General features: G+C 49.8%; 2 protein-coding genes across 12 annotated transcripts in view; one reads left to right on the top strand and one right to left on the bottom strand.

The window, feature by feature from the left end:
• ZHX3 (zinc fingers and homeoboxes 3) overlaps positions 1–8,515 on the bottom strand; it is a 70,734-nt gene extending 62,219 nt beyond the window's left edge. For 2 of the 3 annotated variants that reach the window (XM_073309706.1, XM_073309711.1), the window contains exon 1: positions 5,767–5,933. The gene's annotated coding sequence lies outside the window, so the exon portion shown is untranslated. Of the gene's footprint in view, positions 1–5,766; positions 5,934–8,466 lie in introns of those variants that run through there. The other variant, XM_073309710.1, reaches the window with a different exon arrangement.
• The window catches only part of LPIN3 (lipin 3), a 55,930-nt gene that overhangs the window by 1,085 nt on the left and 36,572 nt on the right, over positions 1–18,273 (top strand). For 3 of the 9 annotated variants that reach the window (XR_012154699.1, XM_073309713.1, XM_073309719.1), the window contains exon 1: positions 6,050–6,952. The gene's annotated coding sequence lies outside the window, so the exon portion shown is untranslated. The other 6 variants (XM_073309716.1, XM_073309715.1, XM_073309717.1 and 3 more) reach the window with 6 other exon arrangements.

Genomic DNA, 18,273 nt, shown 5'->3' with positions numbered 1-18,273 from the left:
ACTTCACAGCTGGAGCAATGAAGATGACCCATTACCTCCCCAGGAGAGGGGGGGGGAAATCTGTCAACAGCCTTAAAAATTATTTTAAAACCTCTGAATTATGGGGCTGCAGTTCCATCATAATGGTTCATGAAAACCTTACACGATTCTGGATCAAGTTACAGACTTGCATTTCAATTGCTTCTTTGTACTATATAAACAAATGCAAAAATACTATGTTCAGGAAACTTTAACGTTATCCAATTAGAATAAAAAGCCTGCAATGAGAGTTGAGGTTCCTATAGCATTAGCAATTCACTTACATTGCACATGCTGTATATTTGATATAAAAATTATTAGCATTATATAGTATGCATACCAGCAAACAGTATTAAACAATATGCTTGACAAGGAAAACAGTAGAAGAAAATGCTACGTAGTCAGTTTCCCATTCAAGCGTTAGCACAATGTTGGGATTGCAAACACAGAGGATTGTTTTGTTCAAAGCACTTTCTACTGGAGAGGATTTTAAAAGTTTCCTGGAAGTATTTCTATTGGTCTTAAAGTGTTACAGAGCAGAATATGTATGTGGCTGTTTATAACGTGACCCTGGGTGTCCCTCTAACAGTCTGAAATCAGCTGTGAGTAGACTGAGCCCTTGTATCTAATGGAGCAAGTCAATCAGGGACTGATCTGAGTATTCCTCAAGCAGAAAGAAAAGGGCTAAGAGAGATGGGGGAGGTACTTACTTCCCAGTCAGAGCCACCTCCTTTAAGTGACTTCTGCCCTCTAGTCTCAGTGAATTTTCTAATGCTCATTACTTAAATCAAAACTATCCTCCCTCAGACACTGCTCTATATTAAGGACTATATTTATATGCCAAGTTCCACCAGTTAAACTTCAGCCATCTCAGATGTAGCCCTGTCCAAAAATATATGATTAGAACTTCTTAAAATCCCCCACGCACACTCTCCACTCAAAGGTAGCTGGAAGGCTTTTCCCCAAATTTTCCCCAAAACATTCATCTTTGCAGAGAGCTCAAACATGAAAAAAATTTTATACCCACAGATGAAACTTTTGGGAAGTTGAGTGCAACTACATGGATGAAGCAATAATGGAAACATTTGCAACCTTAACACTATCGAGTGCTTTCAAGCAAATGCTAAAATACATAAGAAGCCTGTATATAGCTTGTGGGATATTGTTTAACAACAATGAGGCAAGTAAGAGACATTGGGAAAGCATAATACATACATCAAAAGGTACTTTGAGGAATGTAAACAGTTTCTAAAATTACACTTAAGAATTTTGGTGGAATATAGGGAGGAGGGCAGCAAGTCAAGTGACCAGGAATACGTTTAAGGAGGGAGATCAACAGATAATATGCAGCTCAAAGCTGAGAGGAGAGCAAAGAAGCCAAGGTTTTCTGTGTGTGTGTTTGTATGTATGTATGTATGTATATAAAATATAGGCTAGATGAAAACAAACCAAAACTATAATTACACCTTGAGGAACTGGTGACAAACAAGCCACTGTAGCTTTACTCTCATTTTGTAATCACTAGCCCCTCTCAAGTCACTGCCTTATGTATACTCGAGCTACATCACATGATGATCAAATAATAATGATGATCAAACAAAGGTGAGAGATGTCTTTTGTTTTTTTGGTTAAATGAAAAAACAGGTTATTTTGGGAAAAATGCTAACATACCCACCCAGACCACCCCTCAGCCTGGCAAAAGAAGAATATACTGCAGGCCTTACACCTGGCCAAAGGAAAGCTCTGTCAGACCAGCAGGGGAAGCTGAACGGCCCTCAGGGACGGCCCAGGCATCAGCCCTTACACTACTGCTAGCCCAAGCAGCCCATGATGGCACACTGTGGGAGCAAGAGAAGGAAGATAATGTTACAGACATACTAAGGTCCTGCTCCTGCATCCTTATTCTCATGAATAGTCCCTTGGTGATATTTCACATGCAGAAGGGTTGCAAAATCAGATCCTAAAGATGGGGGTGGTGGGGAAAGGGGTTAAGGGAAAAATACACAGAGGTGGAAAACAAAGGCTAAGTGAAATGCTTGAGGAAATTGAGTTTCCAAAAAAAAACAAAACCACCCACCATAAAAACCATAAGTTTGTGTGTATGATTTTGAACAGCTGAAAAATTAGAATGACAGTAAGAAACATGGGAAACATTATTCCAGCTCCTGCCCACTGCTTGCATAAGTTCCACAGACTCTGCATAGCTGTTTATTTCCATATCCACCAGGCTGCATCTAAACTTTAAAGCAAGAATCTATGGTCCCAGTTGTATTGGAATGGGAAATAATAACCTGATGCCCAGAGAAAGGGGACAACGTCCCTAGCTCTCATTGAATATAGCAGGAGTTACAGGGTGTTCATGACCTCTCAGGATCTGGCCTCCAGTTTGCAAATGATGTAACCTGTGCGGCTGAGGCTAAGAACTGGAGAGGTACGTGCTGATTTATTTTTGCAACAGAGTAAACAGTACTGAAACAAAAATGCAATAGCAACACCCACTTTGCTCCTACCCACAGAGGTGGATCAGGATTCCAAGGCAGCATGGGTGTCAATATAGCCGTATAATGATAAAGTGGCACAACGTGCATTTAGAACAGACTGAAAGTTTCTGTCTTCCCCTCCTGAGCTACACATCAAATGTTGCACAATATATCCACGTCACAGATCCAACCTAGTTAATATAGTTATTAAATTGCAGTTCTCTTCTATGGTAAATACAGTGTTCTCTTTAATTCCTTTGCTTCTGTCAGTGGTGGCTCTGAATTTTTCCTCCTCCATGTCTTTTTAAAAACAAATTAATTGAGACTAAGATGTTCCAGCTAGTGAGGTAAACTTTTGGCTCTTTTATATCCATGGAGAATAGCCCATCAAAGTTTCTTAGGACACTATGATCTTTGGTTTGGGATTGTGTGGAAATAGGAGGTGGTCAGGGAGAAAGTTTACTTGGTGTTGTAACAACCCTGAACTACGGCAATAATCCTGCAGTGGCAGAAATGAGAGAGAAAGAGGAGCTAAAACACAGACATCTTTTTTCCAGCTGGGATTAGAAATGGAAAACCTCACTGTAAAGAGCTTGTTGAAAAACTTCAAGCAAACTACACAACAGCCCCTCCCATGCTCAGAACTGCAGTGTGTGTTTTAAAAGGCCAGCGTAAATCTGTACAGTCACTTCTCAGAAATGTTAACCAGCCAAAGAAAAGTGATGCAAGACCCCAACCCTCCACACTTTCCATCCAGGCTCCACACCTGATTTACTCAAATGCATTGGATGCCCGGTATCCTCTACAGCCAGCTGCCTGGCGGGAGGAGGCTTGAAGCCCCCAGCAACTCACTAGACACACACTACAAATGTGACTAACTCAGAGGACCCAATTACTAGTTGGCTCCAGTTGGTAGCACAGACAGGACTTTAACCTAATAATCCAGGGGATTAGATTGGCTAGGAAACAACATTCCAAGAAAGAAATGGTCCTGTGGTTAGGGCTCAGCAGGGAAGATCTGGGTTCTTCTAATCCTGTCTCTGCCACAGATTTCTTGTGTGACAATGGGCAAGTTACTTTGGGCCAGATTTCTGAAGGTATATAGATATCTAAAGATGGATTTGTAGGGGAGTTGTAGGCTTCTGAAAATCTCACTAGAAGACTGCTTGTATCTTTAGACACCAAAATACCTTTGAAAATCTGCCTCAGCACCTCTGTTTTCCTACCTGAAAAAGGGGGATAACATCTCTCTCACAAAGAGGTATTCCAAGGCTAATTGCATGGGATCACAGCAGCATCAAAGAGTCTACACCTCAATAACTCCATCCATGCTACAAACTGTATGCCATGACCAGATCAGGGATAGCTATGCTTTGCTCCCCAACCCTGGTTCTATTTGTAGGTCCTGAAGCAATCTAGAAGTAGACACAAATGGACACTGGGGAAAAAACACAACCTCAAAACAACTCAGTTGCTCAGAGTGCTGGGAAGGGCTAAGGTAGAAGTACCATGGATGTATTTTGTTAATAGACTGGCATTTTCATATAGTCAATCATCTGATTAAAGCCAGCACCAGTTTACAAAACTGATGTTCTGGACTGATGCTAGGCTGAGACAGGCAGGGGTGAAGGAAGAACACTGCATGGATACACCAAAGCCCACTACACCCCTATGCCAGCCCTGTTCCCAACCTTACCAGTATCATGCTGCTCTTCCCCAATACACCCACATGCCAGCCCCTACCCCCTTCTTGGGCCTCAGCCATGCAAATCGCCTGCCAATGTCAAGCAAATACACACTTGTTTGTAAACATCCAAAGCCTCTTTTATTCCTCTCCACCCCCGCACTTTCACCATCCCCTTCCGGGAGCTAGACCACAGCAGGGGGGAGCAGCACGGAGGTGCCTGGGCAGCCCCCAGGAGATCATCTGGGCACCCTTCCCTTCCCCCAAGTGCCTGGGGCTCTCCACGGAGGATGGGAACTCCTACTGAAAGGAGAGTGAAAGAAAAGGGAGGGAGCGAGCAAAGGCAGGAAAGCGAAGACGGTTGGTGGCAAAGAGGGGAGTAGCCAGGGGATGGTCAGCTGGGGAAAAGATTGGGCGGGGGGGTGAGCAAAAAGCGGCGCAGAAGGGACGGGGCAGTCCCCAGGCCAGGTGATGGGGGGGGGGCAGGTGAGAGATGAGATGGGGGCAGGAGCTGGGGGTAGGGGTGTGACGAAGGCAATAGCCAGGGGATGGGGGCAGGAGGAGCCGTGAGGAGGGCAGGGGATGGGGTGAATCGGAGGGCAGGAGCCGGGAAGGAGGGTGGGTCGGGTGGCGGTGGGGCAGGAGCCGGGCGGTGGATCAGGGGGCAAGGTGGGAGGGTGGATCGGGGGCGCAGGAGCCGGGAAGGAGGGCAGAGGGGTGGGGTGGATCGGGGGGCAGGAGCCGGGAAGGAGGGCAGAGGGGTGGGGTGGATCGGGGGACAGGAGCCGGGAAGGAGGGCAGAGGGGTGGGGTGGATCGGGGGGCAGGAGCCGGGAAGGAGGGCAGAGGGGTGGGGTGGATCGGGGGACAGGAGCCGGGAAGGAGGGCAGAGGGGTGGGGTGGATCGGGGGGCAGGAGCCGGGAAGGAGGGCAGAGGGGTGGGGTGGATCGGGGGCGCGGGAGCCGGGAAGGAGGGCAGAGGGGTGGGGTGGATCGGGGGACAGGAGCCGGGAAGGAGGGCAGAGGGGTGGGGTGGATCGGGGGGCAGGAGCCGGGAAGGAGGGCAGAGGGGTGGGGTGGATCGGGGGGCAGGAGCCGGGAAGGAGGGTGGGTCGGGTGGCGGTGGGGCAGGAGCCGGGCGGTGGATCGGGGGGCAGGAGCCGGGAAGGAGGGCAGAGGGGTGGGGTGGATCGGGGGGCAGGAGCCGGGAAGGAGGGCAGAGGGGTGGGGTGGATCGGGGGCGCGGGAGCCGGGAAGGAGGGCAGAGGGGTGGGGTGGATCGGGGGACAGGAGCCGGGAAGGAGGGCAGAGGGGTGGGGTGGATCGGGGGACAGGAGCCGGGAAGGAGGGCAGAGGGGTGGGGTGGATCGGGGGGCAGGAGCCGGGAAGGAGGGTGGGTCGGGTGGCGGTGGGGCAGGAGCCGGGCGGTGGATCGGGGGGGCAGGAGCCGGGAAGGAGGGCAGAGGGGTGGGGTGGATCGGGGGGCAGGAGCCGGGAAGGGGGGCAGGATGGATGGGGGGGCAGGAGCAGGGGACCCCCGGTGGCCCCGCCCCAGTGCAGACGGGCCGAGCCGCTCGGGACTCACCTCCAGCGGCTCCCCTGCCCGCTGGCTCGGTGCGAGTGGCAGCAGCGGGCAGCGCTCCCGGCGGCGGAGGCCCGGGCTGTGCCCGCGGGGCGGGCGGGGGCGGACGGGACACCCAGCGGAGCTGCCGGGCGGACGCTCCAGCACCAGTCTAAGCGGGGGAGGAGGATAGGGGGCGGGCCCAGCAACATCAATATGCACGGAGGACGGGGTTTACTCGGGCGGGCGGAGAAGCGCGGGGCGGGCGGGCGCAACACACACGAGGATCAGCGCGAAATGGGTAACATTCGGCGGTGAAGGGTGACGTAATCGAATCGGAGTCGGTCCTGCCTCGAGCGCATGCGCAGCTCCTGTGGCGTCGGGGCAGGGTCCCTACATCTCTGGTTTTTTTACGTGCCCCCCCCTCTTCCCCCGCTCCCTGCCCTTCTCCTTCCCCCTTTTCTTCTCCCCTCCACTGCCCCCCTCCCGCTCCCCCACTCCTCCCAGGCCTGGCCAGCGCAGCGCCCCACAGGGCGTGGGGTGAGCCCTGCTCCCTGCAGCGCCCCACGGGCACTGCCCCACAGGCACTGCCCCTGCACCCGCTGCTGTGAGGGCCGGCGGCGGCGAGCAGCGCCCAGGGGGAGCCGAGGGCCACTTCTTGCTCCGCCTCCTCGTGCCTTGCTGGGGCTGGCGTGGGGCCCTTGGCTTCACTGGGACGTCTTGTGTGAGGTGAAGGATTTGGCCCTAGCGCCGGCACAGCTCCAAAAAGTACAGCAGGGCCCAACCCCCACATAAAGGCCCTGAGGGCGCAGAGAGAACGGGGCCCCGGGGGCGTCCCCAGGGTGGGGGCGGCATAAGAACCTGACTGAAGAACAGGGTCCTCCTCATGCTGCCGAGAGTTGCAGCTGGGCACAGGGCAGCGGGACGCTGCACAGGTGTCATGGTACCCGTGGGCATAACCCTGTGCAGGGTGGGGCACTGGGCTGTACCTGCCCATTCTGTGGTCTGCTTTGTAAGATTAAAATCGTCTCATGGACCCTCCTTCTCCCCCATCCGCCCAACTGTTTGGTTCTCAAATTATGTTCTGCAAATCACCAGAATGAACTCTACAGCCTGCTGGTTACCTGTGGACTTGAACTTAAGACCCACTCAGCTAATGGCCTGATCCTGCAAACACCCACATGAGAGGTCCCGCTATCGGACTATAAGAGTGAGTAAAATTTCTTACATGCATAATTGTGTGCATGATCGGGGCCTCTTGGGATCCCTTCCATCCTGAAATGCGACTAACTCACTGGAACAATATAACATGCTTTTAACTACTGAATATCTTTTATTTGGCACCCTACCATAAGCCCTACCCCATTTCAGACCAAAATAACATACCCTGCTTCATGTATGTGAGTGTGTCTCAAACAAAAATGATACCAATGGACTTTCTGCACCTATGCTGTTCCATTTCAGGGTGGCTTTCCAACAGGATCTGTTTAGCATTCACCTGATTATACAAGTGGAGAGTTTATTTCTATAGCACCCTAACATGTGCAGCGGGTTAACAGAAATATAAAAGTGCAAGTCCCTGTCCTGAAAAGCAGAGCATCTTAAGCCCTGATCCGGCTTCCCTTGAAATCAATAGCATTGACCTCGGTGAAGCAGGGTCAGGCCCCAACCAAGACAATTTACAGACACAGGGGAATGGGGAAAGGGTTACAATACTTGCTTAAAATTATATTTGATTCCACATCTAATTCCCACTTTTTATTGGTTCCTAGCTCCACATCAAACTGTTTTTTAATCCTAGCTTCTTGTTCTGGAGTGGGGGAAAATGTTAACCCTTGCTTCTTTCCTATTTTATTGTATTTTATTTTTAAATATACATTTGTTAACAGCTCAGTCACTGGGAGGTTCAAACACAGATCACTTTCAGGAGAGAATCCTGAATCTGTAAAAACTCCAAGATGAGGACTATATTAGCTCTTCATGGTCTGTACAATGCTGTGTGCACCCTACTGCTTTTGAAATAATTGTAGAACCTGAGCCTGCATTCAGATCTGTGTGGGTGACCCATTGATCTCATGCTAAGCCCAATGGGAGTTGACAGGTCTCTACAAAAACAGGGGTCTTCCTGTGCCGACCCCACTGCAGGATTCAAGCTTTAGGATGAATCCCAGCCCCATTGAAGGCAATGGCAAAATTCTCATTGATTTTAGTGGGACTAGGGTGTCATCCTAGCACAGTGGGTCCTGGCCCAGACCTGGGGCCTAGTTGCCACAACGGTACCTCTGGGTAACTTTACTTATGAGAGTAGCCTCATTGGCTTGAATGGGACTGACTACCCATATGAGTAAAGTTATGCACGAGTGTAACTTTGCAGGATCAGGCCTCTAGCAAGCTGCTCTGTGTGCAACAAGGAAGCTCAGTGCAGTCCAAGGGGCTCTGTTGTATTAATTTAGATGGAATAAATGGGCCCAAGGAGTTAAAGGCTCTGGACCCTGGAACTGTTCAACATTAGAGGCTCAGGGTTTGCTATACAGTAGACCTCAGCCTGCTTTACCACCATGGCAAACACACCATTCAAAATCCTTTTAGCCCTTTATTAAAGATACAAGGGGGGGGAAGGCAAACCAGTGAAAGCACCTGAAATGTAACATATTTTAAGAGGCTTTTATTTTAACATTTCTTTAGCTGCAGGGCGGTTTTAGAAGGAAAACTCCCTTTGCTTACCATCATTAATATCATCTAAGAGAGTCTTAATTGTTCTTTTTGGGGAGATAAGAAGTTAGTTGAGATGGGCTGGAGACGTCTAGGGTGCTGTTGTTTCTAAAGTCCAGGCCCATTTCCTAGAAGACAAAATGAGACAAACACACAAGAGGAAAGAACAGAACAGCAAAATAGAAAATGCAGCTTCTGTCTTAGGGATTGAGTCTCACTGTCAGCCTCACTGCTGGAAAACAGAGGCACATTAGCCTGCTTCTCACTCCTAGAAGGGAACGCCTGGATAAAGGGCTTGGGTGCAGGGGACTGCTCCCATGGGGCAATTTGTGGGTTGTGTCCTAAGACTGTAAGGTCTTTGGAGCTGGGAGCTGTCATTAGAAGTGCTTGTAAAGCACCTACCATACATTTAGTATAAATAACAATAATAATTAATACTGAGCATACTTTAAAATGTAAATAAAAAATTATAAAACTGTGGCACACACTTTTTTATAAAGCTTTGTTTGTTTTAAATTATAATAAAACATCCCTGGAACTAGATGCCAGTTTAGTACTAAGGATAAGGGATTCTATAGCTGAATACAGAGCAAATGAGACACCTGTTTTTCTTTTCACAAACCTAATGGGTCAGATTCTGTTCTCAGTTACGCTGGTGTACATATGGCATAACTGTATAAATCTGTGGAGTTCCTACGATGTACACCGCTGTAGCCAAGAGTAGAATTTGATTTGGGTGTCCTTAGGCAAATGAGAAAAATATTATGAACACACTGTCCTTTCAGCCACTTCGGTCTGTTTGGAACATCCGATCAGCGTTGTTGCCAACTTTCCTGATTTTATGGTGCATCTTGGTGTTGTGGGTTGTTTTTTTATTTTAGTTTGGTTTGGGGGTGTTTTTATTTGTTTTTAACCCCTGGCTCCCAGAGTCAAGTGAATAAAGATTTTATTTAAAAGAAAGTACATTTCTAGTTCTTGTGTTTGTGAAGAATAGCATGAACCGTACCATTGACAAGCCAGAAGGCAACCCCCCCCCATTTTATTGTTTTTTAAAACAATAAAGATTTGGGGGGACCTGGCTCATGATTTTTCAACAATTGGAGTTGGCAATACTGGATCCTATTTTATTTGCATATCTCTTAAATACGTATTTCCTTGGCAGATCCTTCTCCTCCTCTCACTATTCCAGTCTGACTTGACCTTTCCCAGGAATAGAAAATAAATAATAGTAATAAACTCCCCCACTGTGCTAACTCAAGTGGTTTTGCTGATCCAAAGTATGTGACTGAAGGTCATGGCATGACAAGCCTTTAGAAATTACAACCACCTTTGAACAAACTACCTGTGCTCTGGTTGGTTTCACTTTCACTGCATGGGAATTTTAACAACTCTGAGCACATTCATTCTTTCCCCCCTCCTATTATGTGCTGAGTCACCTCTTTCAAAAGCCTCTGGAACTCTTTGTTGATCCACTGAAGGAAATCAGAGCCCCTGCGAAGCCAGCTGAGGAGAGACAGGAAACACAGTGCTTTGCCAGGCTTCCCCTGCTGCCTCTCTCTGTGGTTTTAAATGCCTGCTTATCTCTTCTAGGAGGGAGCCCCTTGATAAAGTGCTTGGGAAATCCCTTTCACATCCAAACCTTCCTACCCTGGCTGGGAATTCCCTGTGACTGGCCACAGAGAGGGGGAGGGTGTCACTTACATGGAGCCCATTGCTGCTGTGTTTTCTTTCCCCTCACTTCAGACAGCAGCAATGCGGAAGCAGCAGCCACAGCGGTGAGGCTAATCCAGCCCTCTGGCTCACTCACCCAGCAGCCTTTCCTGAACTGGCCTGGTAGATAGAGGTCAGCTCTGACCTCTATTACGCATCAGATTATCAATTTAGCTAGAGGTGGGCCAAAGAAGGGAAAGCCCCCAGCCCTTCTGAACTATCTGTCCCTGGCTCTGTTTTCCACCCTGTGTTTTCCTGCTATGGAGTAGATTTTCTACGGTTTGTGTTTTTGTTTGCTGAAGTAACATCTTTACTGGCTTCAGAGTAACAGCCGTGTTAGTCTGTATTCGCAAAAAGAAAAGAAGTACTTGTGGCACCTTAGAGACTAACCAATTTATTTGAGCATAAGCTTTCGTGAGCTACAGCTCACTTCATCGGATGCATACTGTGAAAAATACAGAAGATGTTTTTATACACACAGACCATGAAAAAAATGGGTGTTTATCACTACAAAAGGTTTTCTCTCCCCCCCACCCCACTCTCCTGTTGGTAATAGCTTATATAAATTGGTTAGTCTCTAAGGTGCCACAAGTACTCCTTTTCTCTTTACTGGCTATGAGACCTTTGTGTGGACGCCATTTCTAGGACTTTCACAAATCAATCACTGTGTCCAGACCAACTCATACATTAAAACTTGCTAGTTAAAGGTACGATCCTGCCCCACTGTTGTCTATGGGAGGTTTGGACATTTTGTATGGATAAAGAAAATATCCACAGTTCCAGGATTGAAAGCAACAACAACACAAAAGTTTGGAAGGGATCTAAGCCCCTAAGGCAACCTCTAGCAGAAGGGGCTTCTCCTATGGACAGGCTACTACATATTTGCCACTTCGCCGTTTCTTGCACCTTTCTCTAAGGCATCTGGTACTGACCACTGACAGAAAAGACACTCTGCTAAACTGACAACTGGACTGCTCATTCCTGGCCACTCTTACATTGCTGCTTTCCCCCCAGCAAAGAACCACAACAGAGTTAAATTAAAAGGACTCCCGTAGGTGGGGACTCCCGGAGAGCAGGCAGCCTGTGTACTCTTTGTGTAGTGAGCAGAGTGGCACTGAAATATACCAGAATCCAGCAGGCAGAACACTTCAGGGATCAGAATTCTTTGTAGTCATTTCAGTAGCTTGCCCATTTACAAAAATAAATCAGCAGAGCCAGGATAGTGCATGCCCACAAGCCACACCATGCCACCACTAGGATGTGTGACTGTAGGTTTACCTGCCTTGCCAGTGTCACTTCAAAGGCAGTCAGGAGATTGCAATGGATTGCCAGGATAGTTGGTGAATCAGTGCAAGCCTGTTATGCAACTTTGGCCTAATTCTTCACCGTCAGCATTGAGACCTGGCACCGTGGAGGGCAAATGTTACTACCGCTGGTGTCAGCGAGCAAAGAATTTCATTTGGATTGTTTTACACCCCCTTTGGACAAGGGTAAATGATGACACAAGGTGCTAAGCAGTGGACAGTCAGGCCCCTTCACTTCTCGGGGTTCCTTTCTCTCAGTTTCAGCTTTGTCTCCTCTCCTAACCCTCCCTCCACGCCCATCTGAAACAGCCTTCCATTCCCAACCCAGCCCCTAACGCGCACATGCTTTTTCAGAGCCCTCTTTAAAACTCACTCCTTTCACAAGCCTTTCTAGGAACCGACTCAAGCCTTCATTTTCATCTGAGCTTGAATGTAAGCTCCTCCTGGCAGGGGCCACGTTGCCAAAATGACAGGTGCATTCACAGTGCTCTGTATTGTTCATTAGACTGAATCCTTCTGTGTGTTTTGCACCAAGAAAGATTCAGCCGAACCCCCTAGATCAGATTTTCTTTCTTGCCTCTCTGTTCCAAGCCAGCTCAGCACATCCCGCGCAGGCCATTTGGCTCTAGACAAAACATGTTGCTCTGGGTTTGTTTTTAATGAGTTTGGAGGAGCAGTGGGGGAGGGATATTTTCCAGTGTTACGGAACAGTGGGAACAGCTCACCAGGAGAAAGAACTTTTGTCTGGAAAGAAAAAAACCCCGCAATCTCCTTGTGCTCATTTAGCAATTATTTGGGTTCTGAATGTGCAGCTCAGCCCTCAGTTTGCTGGGGTTGGCCAAGTGGGACCATGGGCTCCTTAAGAAAGCATCTTGCCGTCAAAACAAACCCCCTGCCCCTGCAGAATCTACAGACTTTGTTTATTGCTGCATCTGTTTCTAGCCTGCTAGCCTTTCAGTGCCTTCCCACAGTTCACCCGGACCATCTTTTCATGCCTGTTCCCTGCTTCTGGACCAGAAGTCCCTACCAGTTCATACAGGCTGGTTCAGCGTGAGCCCTATGCTGTCACGCTGCTTTCAGTACCAACAGAGGCTCCTCATCTTGTGCAGTGACAGAACTTCAAAGGGGAAATGTCACAAGTGGGTCTGTTGGGGAGCTCAAAGCCAGGGTCGAACAGTCGGGACAATCCCAGGGAAACAGGAGAGGATCATTTAAGGGGGAGCAGAGAGGAGGCGAGGCTGAGACCACCCTCCACATCTGAAACATCCAAGGAGTTCATCATAAAGTCTCTCCTGACCTCTTAATGCAGCAGCTGTTGTGGAAGGGGCGGGGGAAACAGAACTTCTTTTAAACAGATTGGTTGCATCATTTTCCCTCTCTTGGGTTTGGGAGGCAGAAATGGAGGGAGGTCCCTGTCCTCTCTCCCAGACTTGAGCAGCTCATCTCTGCTCTTCAGGCTCATCAGTGAGAGGCAGTATCCTGATGAGGGACTAATCCCGCTTAGGTGCCAAACTCAATTCAGCCTTCACTCTGGAGCTGCGACCAGCATCTCGACAACAATACTGGTAATTAGTTATTAAATAATTTTTCACTTTCTCTTTGCATTAACCTCATCACTACTTTGTAGCACGGAGCATAAGTGACTAAGTGAACATAAGTAAGCAAGTGACTACAGCAGGAGACTGGCAGCCAGGAGTCCTGGGTTCTGTTCCTGACTCTGCAGCCAACTAGCCATGGGACCTTAGTCAAGTCACTTCACCTCTCTATGCCCCAGAGACAGCTGGCACAGAGGTGCCTCTTCTGGAAAATGAGGGTATCAGGACTTCTCTACCTTGCAGGGGTGTTGAGAGGCTTAATTCATTCGTATTTATTAAGTGCTTTGGGATTGCTAGATGGGAGATGCTATAGCAGTGTGTTTCTATGTCACAGGCGACCTGCACACTGGCCGGTCTGTGCTGAATGCTCCATAAAGTAGCAGGGTAGAGCGGCTGTCAGTTGGTGGTGAGGGCTTTTCGTTTTCAACTTCCCCACAGTCAAGCAGACTCAGCTTCCCTGGCTACTCCAGCATGTAGTAAATGCTACAGTGTCCAAGCAGCCAGTGAACTCTGTGCTCAGGCCAGGGGAGGTTTGCCAGGACACAACACAGGGCTGCAAATAGTAATTGGTTCTCTTCTACTGTTACTGCTTTAGATACAACCTGGCGGAGAGCACATTGACCTACTGCCTCACTCTGCCACTCTTTACCCGCCACACAGTGTGCCAGGCTGCCACCCTGCCACGCACAGCACAGCGCACTGCCTCATTTGATCATATTCATGCTGCACTGTGCCTCCCTGCCGCTCCCCACAGCATAGCACGCCACGGTCTCACCATTCAGCCCCCCTTCTGCCACCCTGATTATATCACTGTTCCTTGCTCAGCTGTTACTCAGAGCACAGCTTGCCTACCCAAGGCACAATGTATCCTTTCATTCTGCTGCTCCACCCACCTCAGCACGCCCACCCAGTGCAGGCCAGGGCCCGGCATGCTCTTCTGCTTTGCCACTGTGCAGCGTTCTCCTTGGGGAAAAAAAACAGAGAGACCCTTACGGCCAGGGACGTCCTGGAAACTAAACAGCACTTACACCCAGCTGAGTCTTGAAACACAACTGAAAATTTGTCTCTTCCTACATGCATAGGTGCCAACTCCGTAGTTACTCCCCTTCCCTCCGCCAGTGCCTCCCACATGCTGGTGTGTCCCGCCGATCAGCGCCTCCCTCTCCTTCCCAGTACCTCCCACCCGCAGCGGATCAGCTGTTTCACGACGTGCAGGAGGCTCTTGGGGCAAGGGGGAGGAGCAAGGGGGCAACGTGTGAGGGGGAGGTGGCGGAATGGGGCAGAGGCGGGAAGAGGCGAGGTGGGTGTGGGGACTTGGGGGAAGGGGTGGAGTGGGGGCGGGGCCTGTGGCAGAGCCAGGGGTCGAGCACGCCCTAGCACATTGGAACGTTGGTGTCTGTGCCTACATGGAAATTGTTGTTAATCGAGTCTAAGGCCCGTAGTAACCACTGTGATCATCTGGTCTGACCTCTTCTAAAACACAGGCCCTGGAACTTTCCCACAATAATCCCTGTTTGAACTAGAGCAGGTCTTTTAGAAAAACATCCAGTTGTGATTTTAAAATTGCTGGTGATAGAGAATCCCCCACGACTCCTGGGGGAATTCTGCGCCACTGCTCATGCGCAGAATTTACATTCCCTGCAGATTTCTTCGCTTCTCCGCAGAAAAATGACTTTCTGATGGGGAAGCAAAGGGAAGCCACAATAACGTTTATGCGACCCTCCCCAAAGGTATGTTTCAGGTGCCCAGGGCAGCCGGCAGAGAGGTAAATTGCTGTGGGGCAGGATGCAGGACTGGAGAAGACACAGCTGGTGGCTCCTATCCTGCACCTGGCTCAGCTGCTAGTCCTGGCTGGGCAGTGGGGGATGGGACTTCATTTTCCCCTGCACAGCATCCAGGGCCATGTCAGACCCACCCCCAGATTTCTCCCCCAGCTGTAGGAAGCTCTGCAAATACCCCCCCCCCCCCGCTTCCTGCACCCATCACACCTCAGCTGCAGGAAGAGTGATCTCTTTACAAGGAGCTCCTCCCCCATCCACTCTACCCCTGTGCATCCAGACCCCCTCATACCCAGACACTCCAACCAAGCCTCAGCCCCCCCAAAGACCCAGAAAACACCCCCTCTCAATAGGCCCCACTCTGCCTGCATCTGGACCACCCCAACAAGCCTCCCGCACCTGGATCCCCACCCTACTGACGCTCAACGAGCTGCACATGGGCCCCCACACCCAGACCCCCCCTCCTGCTGAGCCCTAGCCACTGTTACCTGGACTCCCCTGCAGAGTCCCATTACCATTGCACCCAGAACCCCCCCAATAAGCACCTGTGCATCCAGATTCCCCCCACACCTGCATCCCCCACTGAGCCGCCCTCACCCAGAACCCTCTCAACCCACATCTGGATCCCCCCACACTAAGCCGCTCCACACTTGGATCCTGCCGTGCTGAGCCTGCCTGCCCATACCTGGTGCACCCAGCACGGAGGGGCAGGGCCCTGGGGTGTTTGTGGGGCACGCCCGGTCCATGCTCTGTGTCATGGTTGGGTGCAGCTTCACCGCTGAGTCCCTGTCCCAGTGGGGAGCTGCACAATGATCTTCCACCTCTGGGCAGCCAGTGGCCTGTGCTCCCCAATGCCATGCTGGGGTCTCCACATTTATTTGACAAATAAAATTTGCAGAATTTTAAAATGTGCGCAGAATTTTTAATTTTTTGGCACAGAATGCCCTCAGGAGTACTTGGTAAATTGTTCCAAGGGTTAAAAAAAATGACTATTTAGTGGTTGAATCAGGAGAGAATGCAACATGCAGGATCTCTGCTCAGCGCCTAAACAGCGGAGCAGATTCTTCACATTCGCTGAGCAGGGGTAACACCATCTCTCTTCACTAAATCATTAAATAACTGCAGAAAGGAAGGAGACACTTGTTGATTCTTTAAAAGCCTCCTATCAATCCCTGCCTGGGCTTTTCTACAGAGTGTGCATAGGTCTCTGCTGTATGCACCAGGGGATCCTTTGCTCCTCAGGAGAGGGAATGTGGTCTAGCAGCTCAAGCAGGATGCAAGCAAGGAGGCAGTGTGGTCTAGTGGCTTGAGCAGTTGGCTTGGACATGTTACTTGGCTGCTCCAAGCTTTGGTTTGCCCATTTGTAAATTGGTTATAATGGCATCTATCTCTGTAGCTCTAACACACCTGTTACCCTCATGTCCAGGGTGCTAACTCCCTCCCAAGGGTTGCTTCTGGGCTTTAATGCACTGGCAGGCACAGGAATGAAACATGCTCTAGAAAGGCAAAGCAACAGCAGTGCTGGAGTTGCTTCCTTCTGTGGGACTCACGCATGCAAGGTGCTAAGCACCCCTTGCTTCCATGGCCAGCAGTAGGAACTGAAGGGGCCTAGACCCTTTACTGTGTCAGATCCATGATTTGGCCTTTGTTGCAAGCGGCACGTTCCTTCGGTCAAATATAGAAGTGCAGGGATGCAGGACGACAGCCAGGAGTCACTAACACTTTCCCCAGTGATTCACCCACGAGACCGGCAATATCAGCATGGAAACAGAAGGATATGGACCAGTCTTTCTGAGAGGCGAAGGGGCGCTGTGTCTGCCAGTCTAGGGCGGGGGGCTGCATGCTATAGCTCGCCCAGTGGCCGAGTGCATTAAGTTCATTCAAATCAATGATTTGCAATCAGGTTTCATTGCAGACAGCAGGCCAGACCCTACTTCTCTTACTCCGAAGCGTAGCCCCCTGGATTTCAACAGGAGTCTGCTCGCTGCGTCAGGCTAGCAGCACACAGGCTAGGTGTCTTGTGAACTCTTGAGCAAACCCAGCCCTAGTTTTCGTAGAGCTGGACGTGGGTACTGTTTTCCCTTAAACTACTATGGTGTGTCATGAAACTAGTGGAGTTTGACTGGCTTTCCTCTTAAGTTTCTTTTGGGTGTCTCGGACGCTGAGCGTTACGGGGGCTGCAGGCTCGCATAGGCCAAATCAAAGGATGTGTGCACAGACGGACCCCTGTGAACTGAAACAGCCGAGTGTTTTGAACGGTTCTCATACCCATCCTGCAATTTACCACAGGCCAGGCTCAGAGCAGAACCGTTGTGGTCTGAGGCCAGCAAGTCTGCGCATCTCCATGGCTCTCCCCCTCTTTTGCTCACCCAAGCAGCAGGAGTTCTGCGTTGAGCTGCTGTCAGCTGGAAGCTGCTTTTACCGGCTCTTGCAGGGGAGTTAGTGAGTGGTGTTTAAATAGCTAGGGAGGCATGTCATGCTGTCCAAAATACACTAGAATGCACTGGCTAAGGTGTATGCATGCGCCTGCCCCTAAAAGATAAAAACCCAGTAATAGTTACTGATAACTAACAGCTTCTCCTTTAGTTCAAGGGGTGTGTTTCGTTCAAACCTGTGTTTGGAGTGGGTGGGTTATGGGTTCTGTCCCTAACCGCACATGACTGGGGTGTAGCTGATTGCCATGACCTCTGTATCTCTCCATCCAACCATGCTCTGTAGAGAGTGGTCTTCTGGCTGCTTTGTTCAGAAAAAGCCACCTGTGGACTCAGGTCTCTGAGAGTAAAACATTCCCTTGTGCAGTTCATTCAGATCCCTTCTTTCTGCACTGGAGTGACTGTCATCTTAGCTACCTGTAGTGAGTGGTTCTGGGAGAGCGGCAAAATATCCGGCTCTGGATCTGGAACCAATGCATGGCAGCAAATTCAGTTGGCAGGCTGGCAAGAGACTGTGCAATAATGAACAATCAGCCTTTTCTTTTAAAGCTGTGCCCCACGTTTTCAAACACTCATTCAAATCCTGCTCAGCAAAAAGCAGCCCCCACATTCCCTGAGAGGAGGGGGGTGGGGAAGGTCAGGTGAGCTGAGACAAGCTTTGTTTTCCTACTGGCATGCTAATGGGCTTGCTGCCGTCTGATGTTTATTGCGTTGCTGGACAGGGTGTGTGTGTTCGTGGACAATAAAAGCCTGTTAGCCAAGTAAATCAGCTGCCTGGGCGTGCTGTTGTCGCACCCTTGCCATTATATGGAGAACTACGTCGCTTGGATTCCACCTTAAACTGTACAGAAGTAGCTGCACTTGTCTATTGGAAACCCTGCTTATTACATCCGTCTCTTCAATACATGGCTTTGGAGGGGGTAAACCACAGACTGGGGGAGAGATTCTTTAAGGTGGCCCAGTGAGGCAACTAGGAGCTCAAGTCATGGACCAGGACTCC

The sequence above is a fragment of the Lepidochelys kempii genome, chromosome 13, assembly GCF_965140265.1.
Source record: "Lepidochelys kempii isolate rLepKem1 chromosome 13, rLepKem1.hap2, whole genome shotgun sequence".
In the NCBI taxonomy this organism is placed as follows: domain Eukaryota; kingdom Metazoa; phylum Chordata; order Testudines; family Cheloniidae; genus Lepidochelys; species Lepidochelys kempii.
The sequence above is the reverse complement of the archived record's forward strand: the minus strand, read 5'-3'. Positions and strand labels throughout refer to the sequence as shown.